Here is a 17,747-nt window from a genome sequence, read left to right as displayed (position 1 = left end):
CCTTAACTGTTGTTGTGTTTGTACATTTTGTAAATGTGTTATGTAGATATATGTGGAGAGTCTATGTATCACTGTACTTTATATAGCTATATACGTAGGGTCCCTATCAAATAAATGAAAACTACAAATGTGAAATGGCCAAACATCCAAAAAGGCCATTCCTTGATATTGCTATTGTAAGACTGCAGTACAGTGAAGACTGGAAAATTTGCCCTTTCCTCACTGTAGCGCAATCTTGGAGTTGGTATATATAATTAGCAGGGGTGAGGGGGGCACAGACCCCCACAATATTCGTTTTGAGGAATGGCCTTTTTGGATATTTGGCTGTTCGACATTTAGAGTTTTTATTTATTTAATAGGGACCTATAAACATATATATATATATATATATATATATATATATATATATATATATATGTGTGTGAGGCACCTTCATTTGCTCAAAAGTTCATTTGACTGACACTCATTTGCTTGACATTCATTTGCCTGACAAGTAGTACTTGCAGGCAAATAAAAGGGATATATCCGTGCAGCCCTGGATTTTGTATAATTCCCAATATTATTCTAGCATGTCCAAAGGTCAGTTGTCAATCTCCTCTCCGGTCCTGCTGGTGAATCTGGGAATCTTGAGGCAATGTTACAACTGCCTCATGTACACAGACAACCCTCTCCTCCTCCCAACAAATTCCAACACATGTGAGAGATGCAACCATATAGCCAAACTGGAGGCTAAACTCTCTCAACTCAGTACTTGCATAACCAGTCAGGAGGAGAAGGAAACCACACTCACTACAATTTCAGTCTCACATAGACCTACCACGACAGCAAACCAAACACATAATCACACAAAAACATACTTGGAGGCTCTAAATAAAGATCTGCCTAAGCAGCAGAGACCTCCAAAGCAGACAACCAAGCAACCGCTACCCCAAAACAAAACATGTGCAACACATATCTCACAAAGCCAGTGTGCCGAACAGTCACAGCCCTTAAGACTAAACAACACACCTGATACACTTGTAATAGGTGACTCTATCTTTAGGCACACTGACGTCCCGCTCACCAGGCTGAACAAGGAGAGGGTCACGGTGAGCAGCCTGTCGGGCGCTAGGATCCGCCACATAACACAAGCACTCAGGTCACTCCAAGGCAAGTACAAATATGACTCAGTCATTGTCCATGCTGGTGTGAATGACCTGAGATGTACCTCCCTGGACTACATGAAAAGAGACATAAAGGAGCTCTCTGAGCATGTTGCCCAGGCTGGTATGACCCTGACCTTGAGTAGCATCTTACCCTCACCAAGAATGATGCCACAATATGAAGAAAAGATGATCAATTTCAACAACTGGCTTAACTACTGGTGTCATTCAAAGCGGATCCAATGCCTGTCAGCTTGGGATGATATGCTCGACAAGCCACGATGCTTCGCTAGGGACAGCTTGCACCTGTCACCCCTGGGCTTTTGGATATTGGCAAAGGCTCTTGCTACCCCCATAGTGCCTTTTTTAGGCAAGGCTCAAAAGACAAACCCACCTCCATAGGTATCACAAGGGATAAGAAACTAAGAGTAATGCTACTCAACGCCAGAAGTCTAAACCTCAAGATGCACACACTCGAAACTCTCCTTAGCATGGAGAACATTGATATCTGTGCAGTAACAGAAACCTGGTTCAGGGCTCCCGAGAGCACCCCAGCACTTCCAGGTTATACCTCATACCATGCTTTTTGGCCCCAAAACTTGGACCGAACCACAAAAGGAGGGAGAGTATCGATATTCATCAAAGATACCCACACTTCCAGGTTGGTGGCAAATCACGAAGCATCAGAGACTATCCATGTGCAACTAACAGTGGGTAAAACTGCCTTCCAGTTTATAGCCTGCTACAGACCACCCTCCCAAACCCAGGAACCCTACTCAGCCTTTCTGAGAACACTGGAAAATATGAAGGTCTCTCCAAACACCATTATATTGGGCGACTTCAACTACCCAAACATAGACTGGGAGCATTACTCTAGCTCCAACACCCTAGCCCAAAGGTTCCTAGAATTTATAAACTCAAATGCTATGGAACAACTTGTTACCACTTCCACAAGAGGGGAAAGCATACTGGACCTGATCATCACCAACATGGAGACTCTATGCTCCAGACCAGAAGTGTATCCCTCACTGGTAAGATCAGACCATAAACTAATCTCACTGGATATTCACATCCTGACCCCACCCCCTGCCCAGAAAACCACAGTGAAAAACTTCTCTAAAGCAAATTTCACGCTCCTCAAAACTGAGGTGGAATCCTTCAAAGCCCCCGGGCCTGTGGAAAATATGGCCCAGACCACAGAATCCTTTATAAACGCATTCTGTGAACACCTTCAGGAATGCATGGATCATGCGATCCCAAATAAAACCAAGACCCAATCCTCCAAAGGCAGACGTCCTGTCTGGTAGACCCCAGCCATAAACAAACTATACAATAGAAGGAGGAAGCTACTAAATGATAGAGCAAAATCCCAAAAAGGGAAGGCATCACTGATCAGTGTTAGCAAAAAACTATGGGCACTCATAAAATTGTCTAAGGCCAGCTTCGAGAGAAAAATTGCACAGGACACTAAGGATAATCACAAGGCTTACTTTAGTTATGTTAGGAACCTGGGTGGTAATTCCCAGATATGCTCAGAACTAGTCTAAAATGACAAAAAATACACTGAACCCACAGACATTGCCAACATCCTAGCTGACAGGTTCAGTGCAAACTTCTCCCCCCCTCCCCACCAAAAGGGCAAATATCTATCCCAGCAGAGTGCTGCCCCCCCCCCCCTGACATCTCAGATGCTCAGGTAAGAGCAGCACTCTCCAAAGCAAAAAACACAGCATCAATGGGACCAAACGGTGTCCCAGGCTGCATCCTACATGAACTCCAAGAAGAGCTAAACCCAAACATAAAACTACTGTTCAATCTCAGCCTTACTACAGGATATGTGCCCAAAGAGTGGCGTACAGCAACAGTGGTCCCTCTCCATAAAGGTGGTGCCTCAACGGATCCTGGAAACTATCGCCCCATAAGCCTGACTAGCTTGGTCTGCAAAGCTATGGAAAGGATCATCATGGACCTCATAAATAAAGATATTGGGGACCTACAGACACTGGATCCTACCCAGTTCAGCTTTGTTAAGGGCAGATCCTGCCTCTTAAACCTGGTTGATTTCTTTGAAACAGTCACCAAGGCCATTGATGAGGGGAAGGTGGTCCACACAGCCTACCTGGACCTTGCAAAAGCCTTCAATACAATACCCCACTCGGGCATTATAGATAAGCTCACCAGCTTAAATATAAACCCCTATGTCACTAGATGGATTGCAAACTGGCTCAAGGACAGAACCCACATGGTTAGAATTGCTGGAGCCATGTCAGACTCCAAACCAGTTACAAGTGGTGTCCCACAAGGCTCAGTCCTGGGATCTCTCTTGTTCGGTATATATTTCTCGGAGGTACAGGCCAACACAGAAGGACTGTGGCTGACCAAGTTTGCAGATGACTGCAAACTGGGGGCCATAATCGACTCTCCAGCCGACACAAGCATCCTCCAAAAGGGCCTCATAGAAGCAGACAACTGGTGCCAGAGCCATGGCCTCAAGCTAAATGCCAAAAAGTGTGTAGTCATCCCCTTTGGCAAAAACAAAGTGCCCACAAATTACCACATAGGTGGTAATCCATTAAGTACAGAAGAAGTAATTAGGGACCTGGGGACCCAAGTTGATAGCAATCTCTCATTTGACAACCACGTGGCCAAAGTGGTTAGAAAAACATTTTATGTAGCCCACCTAATCATGAAGGGATTCACATCTAGATCAGGGGAGGTCATCGTGCCTCTTTACTCATCCCTCATCAGGCCCATAATTGAGTACAATGCCCCTTTTGGGATGTACCTTACCAGACACCTGCAGCAACTGGAAAGACCCCAAAAGTACCTCACCAAGAGGATCAAAGGGCTCAAACAGATGCCATATGCTGCCCGGTTAAAGAAACTCCAGCTCTACTCAGTGGCATACCGCATGTTCAGAGGCGATCGTATAAAGCCATGTCCAACCCAGAATTAATGGACATGCTGCACCTCAGAAAATCCAAATCCCATCGAGCTACGTGCTCGAGAGACTTGAACCTCAGCACTGAAATAAATAGGACATGCTGGAGGGACAGATTCATAACCCAGAGGCTCCCTTCACTCTGGAATAAAATCCCAGTCCAGGTTAGGCAGAGTCCCTCATTGACTCTCTTCAAGAGGAATATTGATGAGTGGATGAGAGATCGTAGGTTTACCCCAGGTATCACTTCTGTGTCACTGTTAGACGGAGGCACAGTATACTAACCTCGAAAAAGGGCATAGCAAAATAAATTTAAAATGGGTGGCGAAAGCCAAACACATACTGGCTAGGCTTATAAATGCCCTAGGACAGATAGCCTAGTATGAACCTATGAACCTATGAACCTATATATAGTTAAGGGGGTAACTATATATACTAACTCCAGGGTTGCACTACAGTGGGGAAATGGATATATCCCTTTTATTTGCCTGCAAGTACTTCTTGTCAGGCAAATGAGTGTCAGGCAAATGAACTTTCAGGCAAATGAAGGTGACCCATATATATATATATATATATATGCCACATACTGATAGATACACTAATCAAACATGAGGGGGATAGGGAGAAACAGCTATGCAAGCATAGCTGTATGTATGTAAAGACATATTTCCACATAGCAATTCTTTGGGCGATAGAGGCAACAGATTTGGGTTCAGATTAGTTAAGTGTAGGACCATGCCCAGTATGACTGTCACTACTTACTAGGTATCTTGCTTTTTTCCCACTTTTCTGAGATTTAAAAAAGTTCAGTTACAGGCTTGCCTGTTCCTGAACTGTTTGTAAGTTTATGTGAGGCCATTTTTGCTTGGGCTAAAGGAAAGTCTCTCTGTTGATCAGTGGCAGTGAAAAACATTGAGCAGCTCCCCTGCCCCCCGTGGGAGTGGTTACTGACTTGAAACTGTAGTTTTATTGGCCGTATTGGGTCAATTCCTGGCTCTTTCCAGCCCCTGCTATCAAGCACGCTTTAGCGTGCTTTAGAGCGATTTAGCGCGGAGTTGCCACTAGAGCAGCATCGGGCAGCGCTGGTCTAACAAGGTTAAACTTTTTCTGGCTCCATAAAGTCTGTTCTTCATTTTTTCCCTTAGAACTGCTCTACTAGTAATCTAAACAGTATATCCCTTAACTAAAAAGCGCAGCACTTGTTCCTAAAAAGCTTTTTTTTTTTTTTTTTTCTCCAAAAAAAAAAAAAAAAAGCCATCTTCTTTTCAGGCTTAGCACTTCTGTATTATACAAAGTCCCTCACTAGCGAACCCCCCCCCCCAGGAGTACCCACTTCCTTACTAAGTCCTCTCTCATTCAGTTACACCCCAAACTTCTTAATTTCTCTAGCATGTCGAAGGGCCAGATGCTGGCGTCCTCTCCTGTACAGTTGGTGAATCTGGGAATATTGAGGCAATGTTACAATTACCTCATGTACACAGACAACCCTCTCCTCCTCCCACATAACACAAATACTTGCGAGAGATGCAGCTATTTAGCCAAACTGGAGGCTGAGCTCTCTCAACTCAGGACTGGCAAGACCAGACAGGAGGAGAAGGCAACTACACACACCACAAAACCAGTCTCACATAAAGCTATCACAACAATGAATCAAACACATAAACACACAAAGACATACTTGGAGGCTCTGAGCAAAAATTTACCTAAACAGCAGAGGCCTCCAAAGCAGACACCCAAGCAACCGCCACCTCATGACACACCACAGGCAACACATAAACCACAAAATCAGTGTGCAAAGCAGTCACAGCCCTTAAGGCCAAATACAACACCAAACATACTTGTCATAGGTGACTCCATAGTCAGACACACTGACGTCCCACTCACCAGGCTCAAGAAGGAGAGGGTCACAGTAAGCTGCCTGTCAGGCGCTAGAATCCGCCACATAACACAAGCACTCGGGTCAGTCCACAGCAAGTACAAATATGACACAGTCATTGTCCATGCTGGTGTGAACGACCTGAGACGTACCTCCCTGGACTACATGAAAAGAGACATAGAGGAGCTCTCTGATTATGTAGCCCAGGCAGGTATGACCCTGACCCTGAGCAGCATCCTTCCTTCACCAAGAATGATGCCACAACATAGAGACAAGATGATCAGCGTTAACAATTGGCTTAATTTCTGGTGTCATTCAAAGGGGATCCAGTGTCTGTCTGCCTGGGATGACATGCTTGACAAGCCACGCTGCTTCGCAAGGGACGGCTTGCACCTGTCACCCCTGGGATTCCGGATATTGGCTAAGGCTCTTGCCACCCCATAGTGCCGTTTTTAGGCAAGGCTCAAATTCTAAACCTACCACCCTAAAAAACAAAAATGGGAAGAAACTAAGGGTAATGCTGCTCAATGCCAGAAGTCTAAATCTCAAAATGCATGCACTCGAGGCCCTTCTCAGTATGGAGAACATCGATGTCTGTGCTGTGACTGAAACCTGGTTCAAGGCTCCTGAGAGCACCCCGGCACTATCAGGTTTTACCTCATATCATGCGTTCCGGCCCCAAAACCCGGACCACACCACAAAAGGAGGGGGTGTATCCATATTCATCAAGGATACCCACACCTCCAGGTTGGTGGCAATGCACGAAGCTTCGGAAACTATCCAGGTGCAATTAACCATAGGCAAAACTGCTCAACAATTTGTAGCATGCTACAGGCCACCCTCTCAAAACTCAGGAACCCCACACAGCCTTCCTGAAGACACTGGAGGGTATAAATCTATCTCCAAACACCATTATATTGGGTGACTTCAACTACCCGAATATAGACTGGGAACATTACTCAAGCCCAAACTTTCTAGCCCAAAGGTTCCTGGAGTTCATAAATTCAAATGCCATGGAACAACTAGTCACCATTCCCACAAGAGGAGAAAATATACTAGATCTCATCATCACAAACATGGGGACAAAATGCTCCACACCAGAAGTATATCCCTCATTGGTGAGATCAGATCATAAACTAATCTCACTGGATATCCACATCCCACCCCCACCCCAAACAAAAAAGACCACAGTGAAGAACTTCTCTAAAGCAAACTTCACACTACTCAAGACTGGCCCCGTAGCCAGTGGAAACCACAACCCAAGCTGCGGAAGCCCTTACAAATGCCTTCTATGAACACCTCCAGGACTGCATGGATCAGGCAATCCCTAATAAAACAAAGACTCTTTCCACCAAGGGCAAACGTCCAGTCTGGTGGACCCCAGCCATAAACAAACTTTACAATAAGAGGAGAAAGCTGTTACATGATAGAGCAAAATCCATAAAAGAGAAGACACCTTTGATCATTATTAGTAAAAAAATACGAGCACTCATAAAATCATCCAAGGCCAACTTTGAGAGAAAAATTGCCATAGATTCAAAAGGCAATCATAAGGCCTTCTTCAGCTATGTTAGAAACCTGGGTGGAAACTCCCAGATATGCTCAGAATTAGTCCAAAATGATACAAAAATCACTGAACCCACAGACATTGCCAACATACTGGCAGACAGGTTCAGTGCAAACTTCACCCCCCCTCCCCAAAAGGAGAGATAACTATCCCAGCGGAGTGCAGCCTCCCAGACATCTCCAATGCGCAGGTGAAAGCTGCTCTCTCTAAAGCTAAAAACACAGCATCAATGGGACCGGATGGTGTACCCGGCTGTGTGCTACACAAACTCAATGAGGAACTAAACCCGCACATACGGCAGCTGTTTAATCTTAGCCTTACCACAGGATATGTGCCCAAGGAGTGGCGTACGGCAACTGTGGTCCCACTCCACAAAGGCGGTGCCTCTACGGACCCTGGTAATTACTGCCCCATAAGCTTAACAAGCCTGGTCTGCAAAGCTATGGAGAGGATCATAATGGAACTCATAAACAAAGACATAGGGGACTTGCAGACATTGGACCCAACCCAGTCTGGCTTTGTCAAGGGCAGATCATGCCTTTTGAACTTGGTCGACTTCTTCGAAACAGTCACCAAGGCCATTGATGAGGGAAAGGCAGTCCATACAACCTACCCTGACCTTGCAAAAGCTTTCGACACAATACCCCACTCGGGTATTATAGAGAAACTTGCCAGCTTAAATGTAAACCCATATGTCACAAGATGGGTTGCAAACTGGCTAAAGGACAGAACCCACAAGGTTAGAGTAGCTGGCACCATGTCAGACTCCAAGCCGGTCACAAGTGGTGTCCCACAGGCCTCAGTCCTTGGCCCCCTGTTGTTCGGCATCTACTTCTCAGAAGTACAGGCTAACATAGGAGGACTATGGCTGACAAAGTTTGCAGATGACTGCAAACTGGGAGCCATAGTGGAAAGTACATCGGACACAGATATCCTTCAGAGGGGTCTCACGGAAATGGATAGCTGGTGCCAGAGCCATGGCCTGAAGTTAAATGCCAAAAAATGTATAGTCATACCCTTCAGGAAAAACAAGGTAACCCCAAGCTACCATATAGGTGGCAATCCACTAAGCACAGAAGAGGTTATCAGGGACCTGGGGACCCAGGTTGACAGTGGCATTTCTTTTGACACTCACATTGCTAAAGTGGTTAGAAAAAACTTCTACATTGCCCACCTGATCATGAAGGGATTCACATCCAGATCAAGTGAGGTCATTGTTCCCCTGTACTCTTCACTTATCAGACCAATGATCGAGTACAATGCCCCATTCGGGATGTATCTCACCCGACACCTGCAGCAATTGGAGAGACCCCAAAAGTTCCTCACCAAAAGGATAAAGGGACTCCAAAATCTGTCATATGCTGCCAGACTGAAGAAACTCCAGCTCTATTCAGTCGCATACCATCTGCTCAGAGGTGACCTGTGCCTGACATACAAGGCCATGTCCAACCCAGAATTAATGGACATGCTCCACCTCAAAAACTCCAAATCTACCAGATCCACTAGAGCAAGCGACTTAAACCTTAGCACGGATATAAATAGGACATGCTGGAGGGATAGATTTGTCACCCAGAGACTCCCTATGTTGTGGAATAAAATCCTGGTCCATGTGAGGCAGAGCACCTCGCTGGCTCTGTTCAAGAGAAATCTTGACCGGTGGATGGGAGATCGTAGGTTTACCCCGGGAATCATCTCTGTGTCACTGCTGGACAGAGGCACAACAAACTAATGGGCACAGTATTTTTTAACATAAGGGGTGGCGTAGGCCACAAAAACTCTGGGCTAGGCTTATAAATGCCTTAGGGCAGATAGCCTAGTATAAACCTATGAACCTATGAACTTATGAACCTATGAACTCAAGGCCAGAGCTACCTGTACTCTGGTCTGGGATTCTGTGTGCTGCAGGCCATTGGCTGCTGCACCTGTTACCACAGCACTGCACTTCCCTGATATTGTCCAAGGTATTAACCGGCTGTTTGCTGACCTTAATAATGTGACTCATACCTCACAATTGTACAGAGCTTCATAGACTGTCCAGAATTTTGCCTTATATTTGTGGTTTTCTGGCACATTAGTGGAAAATCAATGAAGGCTGAAGTCAATAAATAATGACAGACATTTGAGTTTCAGACTCCATACACATCAGGAGATTCATGCTAATGTAAGACCTGTTATTTTATCAACATTCTACATTTAGAAGAGCAATATTTACAACTTGTCCCTATTTGTGGGCCTTTGTCCCACTTTTATTCATGGCTTTGGCCAGCTTTCTTGCTCTAAGAGGTTGAGAGGTATGATGTGACTGGAGTACATGATGTAACACCACACAGAGGGTGACAGTCTTCATAACTCTCCCTTGTACATGTTTTTGCAGAATGTCTAGCATTTTGCCCCATATGTCTGCTCTGTTCCTCATACATTCGGGTTTTCCAGTGTCATGCTGTAAAATGCAGTCACTGAACTGTTGTAACTACTGAGACATTTAAGTGATGGCCTTTATATCATGCAGATAATCTGACCTGTTCCAACTTGCTGTTATACTAACCACCTTCTAGGTTACTCAGAACATGTATAATGTCTGTCTGTAGGTTTGGCCTTTTGCCCCCTTTTGTCCTCCCATTCACTCTGGCTTTGTCCAGTTTTCTTGTGGTAACAGATTGAGGGGTTATGATAGTCCGTGGAAATTCCACCTAACAACTACCTCAATTGCAAAAGATATGACTATTGCCAGATTCAAACCGTCAACATCATCGCCCATGCTAATGTCCCTAGAATACTGAGCCACACAGGCTGCTAGACAGAGATGCATCATTCATCACACAAGCAACAGCATACAGACATATACATTGTTACCCCTGCGTTACGTGAGACATAGAACATGTGACCAGGTTCTTCCTCTGTGTCACAGCCCTGGAATTGGGAGGTCTGCTGATATATCATTGCAAATATACTGCTACAGCTGTTATATGGGTACAGTGATGAGTTGGGGGTGGGGAACGACCAGCCCATTCTCCGCTGGCATACACAGTTGTGTGACTGTTCTGTGACCCCACTGTTTGGCATCTCCCTTGAATAATGCAGTGGGGTTTCCAAACATGTGGCCTAGTGAATATTATGGGGCACATACTATTGGACAGAGTACCTGTTGTCCCAAGTGTCTGTAAGATCTCTGCAAGTAGCACAGTAGCCTACTATATTCCCTTGTTTGCATGCAGCAGGTCCATACATATGCTACCATATTCTAGTACCGCTTACAAGTGGTGAGTAGCTGTGTGACTTACCTTGTGAATGCAGCAGTTGACAGACCTATAGTTCAGGGCTGACTCTGTCTGATGCATGCAGTCCACAGCCAATACATGGTGTGGTACAAGTTGTGTGGGCTGGCTGGCATAATTTTTACTAATACGTATGTGAGTCAGAGTAAGATGTCTGTCCCTAGGGCCCTAGGTTGCCAGCGCATGTGCTCTGTGTTGTCTCTTGGCAAAGGCCAGGGCATACTGGGCATGTCTACGTCTGCCTATAGGGATAACATCAGGGTTTTGCTCCTTGGATTCCCCCTCTGGGTGTGGCTGTAGTGACCTAGGCACTGGTGGGGGGGGGGGGGGGCTGTGTAATCCTTCCCTTTGCTGATCTTGCTGCAGCTGTTTATGCAGGATCAGATTATGTAGCATGGCACATACTGTGAACATGTGTGCACATGTGGCAGTAAATTACTGCAGGGCTCCACCAGATATATCAAGGCACTGGAACCATGACATCAGCAGCCCAAACACATGCTCTGCGATGTTCCTAGTTTGTGCATGTTCCTCATTATAACATTCTTCAGTGGGTGTGTGTGTGCGTGCATTTTTCATGTGTGTCATTGTCCACGGTTCCAGTGTGTAGCTGGCATCCCCCAATAAATGGCCATGTGAGATGTCCTCCCTAACAAACATCTGACACAGCTGTGATGAGTGCCAGATATGGGAGTCACGATAAGGGCTGCCAGCACACACATTCATGATAATGCTCTGGGCATTGCACATGACCTGGCAGTTGATGGAGTGGTACCCCTTGCATTTTATGGAGATTCTACCTTCTTCACCAGGTGATGCCTTGATGTGTACATGACTGCAATCTATGGCACCCAGTACCTCAGGGTAGTGTGCTATACAGTAGAAGTGTTGCGTACTGCTAGCCTCACCTCACGGGTGAGGATAAATGTGCTGACTGACATATGGTAGCATGACATCCAGGAAGTGGTGGAGTACCCTGAATGCTGATGCCTGTTAGACCCCCATCATGTCCCTAGTTGGTCTTCGGAATGTACCTGCAGCTAGTATCCTAAGAGCTACACATACCTTAGTTTCCACTGGGATGGGTTCCCCTCTTTTGGCTCTGGGTCTGAGTTGAGATTGGCAGAGCTCAGTGAGTTCTTGTAGTATGTCTTTGTCCACCCTGTATTGCTCTACAATCTCCAGCTCATGTAGCCCCTGGAAGGTTACCCTGGGCCTGAACACTCTTCTCCTTCTCAGTCTAGGCCTTTGGTCAGCAGCAGCACTGACCTCAGCATCTAGCACATAAATATGTAGCAGACCCACAGCAGTCCCTAGCATTTCTTCAGTTAAAAGTCATACGCCTGTACTCCAGTGTTGCAGAGTATGGGGATGAAATCAAATATTAGGGTTTATGCAACCTTGGTAATGCTCTGCTGTAAGTTCAGCCTTTGTGATTGGCTACCTATGATGCATTCCACCTGCCAAGTACATCATTAAGGACTGTTAATGGCCCTAGTTTAAGTGAAACAGGGGTCATCAGTAATTAAGATATCATTGCCTTTCTCAGCCAATTTTTTTTTAACAGCCTTCCTTGCTCAGCATTGTGGCCTGCCTTGCAAACACATGCCACGAAGGTAAACAATGCTCAGCAGTCATTGCACATGCCCCTATGGAAGGTCACACTCAGCATAGTGGTATGTCATGCAAACACGCTCAAACTCAAACTTACACCCTGAATGTAAACAAAGCTTAGCAGCCAGTGTACACACCCCCTTGTGAGCACAGTGGCACACCATGTAAATGAGTGTCGCTGTGCTCCAATGAGCTTAAAAGGATGTGGACACACCCCCTTTTGATGTTGGTTACCTCATCTGTGGACACCAACACAGTTCTCTGCCTAAACGGGTGGGATATGTGGACACGGATACCCATCTTTGCTATTCAGTAACCCAGCTCATTTGCATAGAGACCTGTACACACAACCTGAGAGCTACACATTTCCAGGCCCTACCTCATTAGTAACTACAGCAGTCTATCATTGTACATGCTCCACATAGGGTCCTATAATGCATTGCTGGAACATAGTATTAATTTTTGTTTTTACACTTTTTATTTTTTTTTTCTTAACAGCATGTTTGAGCACTGCAGTGCACCGCACAAACATGATCTGATTATTAAAAAAATATTTATTTTAAATTATTTTCCATTAGGTTTTGGACACAGAGTGAATAGTTTTGCACATATCTGTGTCTGCTATGCTATTTTTGTCCTTCTTACTGCACTTTTACATCCCCTGTTCTCTGTTTAACATCCTGTGCACAGAATTTTTCTGTGTACATTTTGGACACCAATACGGGGTCTGCAGGACTGATTTTCTGCTTGCTGGATTGCTCTACTACCCTCATTTGCATGCAGTTCTCCTGCTTATGAGGTAATTTGCATGCCACAGACACCTTCGTGTAGGCATGATTGTGCACGCCCCTCAGTTCTGTTTCCTGGATCGCACACTTGCTTACTTTCATGTAAGCAGTGTGCCACTATGCCTACATGGAAAATAAGACAGTGTAGGCCTTATTAAATTCCCACTATGAACTTTCTGTGTATGCTATATTTCAGTCAGCACATTTAAAAGAGTGATATTAGTCAAGATATGATTATTATTATGCTAAACTGTTACTGCAACTGGAGGAGAGACTGGAGTTAGTCTAGTACAAGTATGTATTATGTGCAAAATGGAATAAAGTAGTTTAACAGAGAAGGCAGAATTTCACTTTAACACTGATAACCTGTTAGGGGCAAGGGTAGTTGGTTCAGCACATTAGTGTATTCATTAAAAAGAAACAGAAAAGGCACTACATAAATATGCAAAAGGTGAGATGCACGAGGTGGGAGCAAAAATACCATCAGATAACCCAGGTCAGCAACAGTCACTCACCCACTGAATCCCACAAGGGAGAATTACACAACTAAGGATTTCCACATAACCCTGAAATAGTAATTCAGCATAGAAAACATTTGAAAGCAATTAATGGGCTTTAAATAAGTAATTGGTTTGCATATTATTTTTTCATTTCAGAGTCAGTCTAGGTTGAAAATAGTTAAATTAAGTTAAAATGAATGGCAGCATGTTATCTTCGAATTAAATGACCCATTACTTAAACAGGACTATAAAGACTGAGAATGTGCCTTAAGGAAGAAAAATGATGACATTATCACCTAATTAAATAATAATCTATGACTATGTATGTGCATATATCAGGATTTATCCACAGTTAGTACGGATTGATCATGATGATGAAGTCCAAGTGATTAAACAAAGGCAACTGCGAGTAAATCCTTAAATACCCACAAAAAGGAGTAGATTATTGCTATTATACAATTGCATTATTTAAGAAACAAACTTCTTACCTTTCTTAAATAACATCTTTGTATAAAAGTACTGCAGTCTTCTGTGTTGTCTTCTCTATACTGATGTACACTGCATTTGACTTATATTCCCACACTTGTGCAGTATGTCAGTGCAGTGCAAGAAAAGCAAAGGAGAAAACAGAATCTCCATTGCTGTTTTTTTTAAGTGATAAAAATATATATTTTTTATGAGGAACACCATAAAATACAAGGAAAATCAGGTGGGTTTCTGTTTGTTTAGTTTACAGAACATGCATGAATGTTCTTATATTTTGCTCTGTCCCTCAGCATATGCCAATAGAAAGTCTTGCCACTCAATGGTACTTCAGTAGTCGGAATTTTTTTCTATTGATGTATGCTTAATTTACAACAGATACACACGTTGGGCTGCCCAATCAGTGTGTTTGTTTTTAATAGTAACGAGCCGCTATTGTATAATTAATATTATATGCAACATGCATTGGGATGCCTTTTTATAAGCCATCATTTGCAACAGACTTCACAATGCACTGAACACTTCCTGTATCTGAAAAATTACTGCAGTCAGCTGGTACCTCATTTATAAACAATAGATTAGTATTCTTTATGTTATGTCACAGCTTATAAATCAGTGGATGAGGTATAATTAAAGTAACTGTAGCTTTTAGGGTGAACCACTAAAGATTGCCCCAGTGATTATTACGGTATCTAAGACCAGTAGATCCATTGTTTTATGGCTAATAGCCAAACAAGCAAGAATTCTGGAGATGAAAACATGGATGAACTATGATATTTCACATGTCCAGGCGTGAGAGGACCAATAAGCACTCAAGTCTGCCTTGCTGTGAGAACAAACCTGATCAACTGAACTGGTATAACAACAGTTTCCAACACAGTCTGTAGTAATCATTCAGCCAGAAAAAAATTATATGACTAGTAAAGGAGCCATATTGGGCTGAAAATTCCAGTTAATACAAAGGATTAAGGCTATAACTTGCTAATGCACTACTGCCTTTAGTCCACTGTGCAATTACCTCTGCTTCTATATGCCTAGTATGGAAATAAAAGCAAGTTACTTAACCAGATAGTGCCCCAGGGTCATCCTTGTCAAGGCTTACATGTGTCTAATGGGCCTACCTAGTTAACAAATAAATAAATATTTCACACTGTAATGTATAATGACATGTATAAAAATGAACGTCAGTTCATAGACTATAGAGTGCTTTCTGAACTATGGTTTCTGAATTACTCAAGTGACTGAGGTGCCGGAAAGCCAGTTAATCTAAATTACAGTAGAAGAGGACATCCAAGGCAGATTTACATTCCAGTGTAACATTAGAAAGCATTTCAAGAATAAGAACACTTGACCATTAAAGAGGCTTATCCAAAATTTCAGCACCATCTGCATGGTAAGCAGTCTTGTTTTCATCAGGCAGACAAGGTCAGTTATTCCTTATGCCTAAACCACAGGTACCTCTGCATTTAAGTCATGTGTGTGACTTAGGTCCTTGACACTGCAAGTACCTCGGTCGATAAAACTTTTTTGAGTGACTTAGAATTCAAGCACTACTGAAACAGGAAATCCTCCTACATAATAGTTTTGCTCAGGTCAGTTATGGTCTGGATTTGAAAGTACTTAAACGAAATAAAAGCAACTTGTGTCATTAGTTCAGTATTAGGTGCTTGATTTTATAAACAGTACCCTTAAAGACACACACTGGAATAGTTTTTACTGTTTCAGGCTTTTAGGTAAGCTGCCGTTTTGGGTCATTTTGAGTCTAGTCAATATCCCTTGGTGAGAAACACAGACTGGAATAGTTTTTGCTGTTTCGGGCTCTTAGGAAAGCTGCCCTTTTGGGTCATTTTGAGTCTAGTCAATATCCCTTGATGAGAATCAAACCCTGTACATCTTGGCTGTGAGGTAAACAAACACTTTACTCATTAAGACAAACCCCAACCTCTTCATACCATTTCCATTAAACATTTTATTTTTCTCTCACTTTTGTTTAATTTAATTTATTAATGTATGCATTTATTTATATTTTGCTAACCAGGTAAATAAACTAGTACATACTCCAGTGACTGTTTTCTGCCATGACCTGTGCCACAATGGCAAAGAACATAATGAGCAGAAAATGCGCTTAGGAATAGAAAAAATAATATTGTCATTAAGGCATTTGACAAGGATCGTATACATTGCATATATTTCTTTCTATCTGTAATATAAAGACACGTGTGTGTGTGTGTGTGTGCATATATAAAATAGATATTTTTCTTGTTTTTTTTTTTTTTTTTTTTTTTTTTACATCTTTTATCTATTTTCTTGAAATGTTCTGCTCTGATGCAAAGAATGAAGAAAAGATAAGCTGATGTGCCAAAACAATGCCTTAACAGTGCAGGCAGTCTGTACTATACAATAAGAAGATGTTACGTCCCTTTGATATGCATAGTACTCCATTTTGCAGGCTAAATTCAGCATTCCACATCAATAAGTTTAACAGCTGCTCTGAAAGATAAATCACTGCAGCTACATAAACAGTAGAAAGTGTTGCTAGCATTTTTTTCTCACTGTTTAGTGGAGAAACACAGTAGCATGCTATATTGTATTAACATAATACCTCATGCATACAGTTATAGTTAGCGATTGCATTTCATAGAGGGCCCAATTTCAATAGATGTGATCTCAGTGTAAGCGACTACTTACACTGAGAGCAGCTGTTTTGGAATCAGGCCTAGGGTGTTAACCTGTTTCTAGATAGGCCTTACACCAAAGTAAGTCACATTCACTGAGTGAATCAGGGCAGACAGTAGCTCTTTTGGAATCTAGCCCAGAATTTGCACCTTTAGTTCCCAGACTCATCTATTCTATACATTAAATAACATCTATGTTTAAATCCTAATAGCACTTTCAATGACAGCTACTATAGCAGGTTGATTTAATGCAAATGTGTTGGCATATGCATGGGCATGTAAAGGAGCAGTTTATCACTAAGGCAGCTTTATTCACTTTCATTAGCACAGGCAGTAGCAAAGGATTTCACACCATACAGTGACATTATTTTGAAAAGGCAAATAATTTCTATTTAAAATAATACTACTGTACAATAACAGCACAACATGAAATGTTTCTGAGTAATTAATGTTTTAACCAGAGAGTGTCTCTCTAATTTGGTCATTCAGGCTATGCTGTCACAAATAAACAAGGCTGTTATCATGGTTAAGAAATGAAATATCCACTCCCTGCCAAGATGCACTACTTACATAGGCATTTCTAGAATTTATAGGTAATGTTTGTCAAGCTCTGAAACCAGGCCCTTTTGGAAGGCTTTAGCCAGTTCATTGGCAGGCCCAAGTAAGGTTTGAAACTGTTGAAACTGTGTGCATTTAAAACTTGATTTATATATATATATATATATATATATATATATATATATATATATATATATATATATATATATATATATATATATATATATATATATATATATACGTGTGTGTGTGTGTGTGTGTGTGTGCGCGCGTGCGCGTGTGTGTCTGTGTGTGTTTCTGTGTATGTATTGTGTCTTTGTGTCTTTGT

This window comes from Protopterus annectens, chromosome 4.part0 (genome assembly GCF_019279795.1).
Source record: "Protopterus annectens isolate FY-2018-M chromosome 4.part0, PAN1.0, whole genome shotgun sequence".
NCBI classification, from domain to species: Eukaryota; Metazoa; Chordata; order Ceratodontiformes; family Protopteridae; genus Protopterus; species Protopterus annectens.
This window is presented reverse-complemented; position numbering follows the sequence as displayed.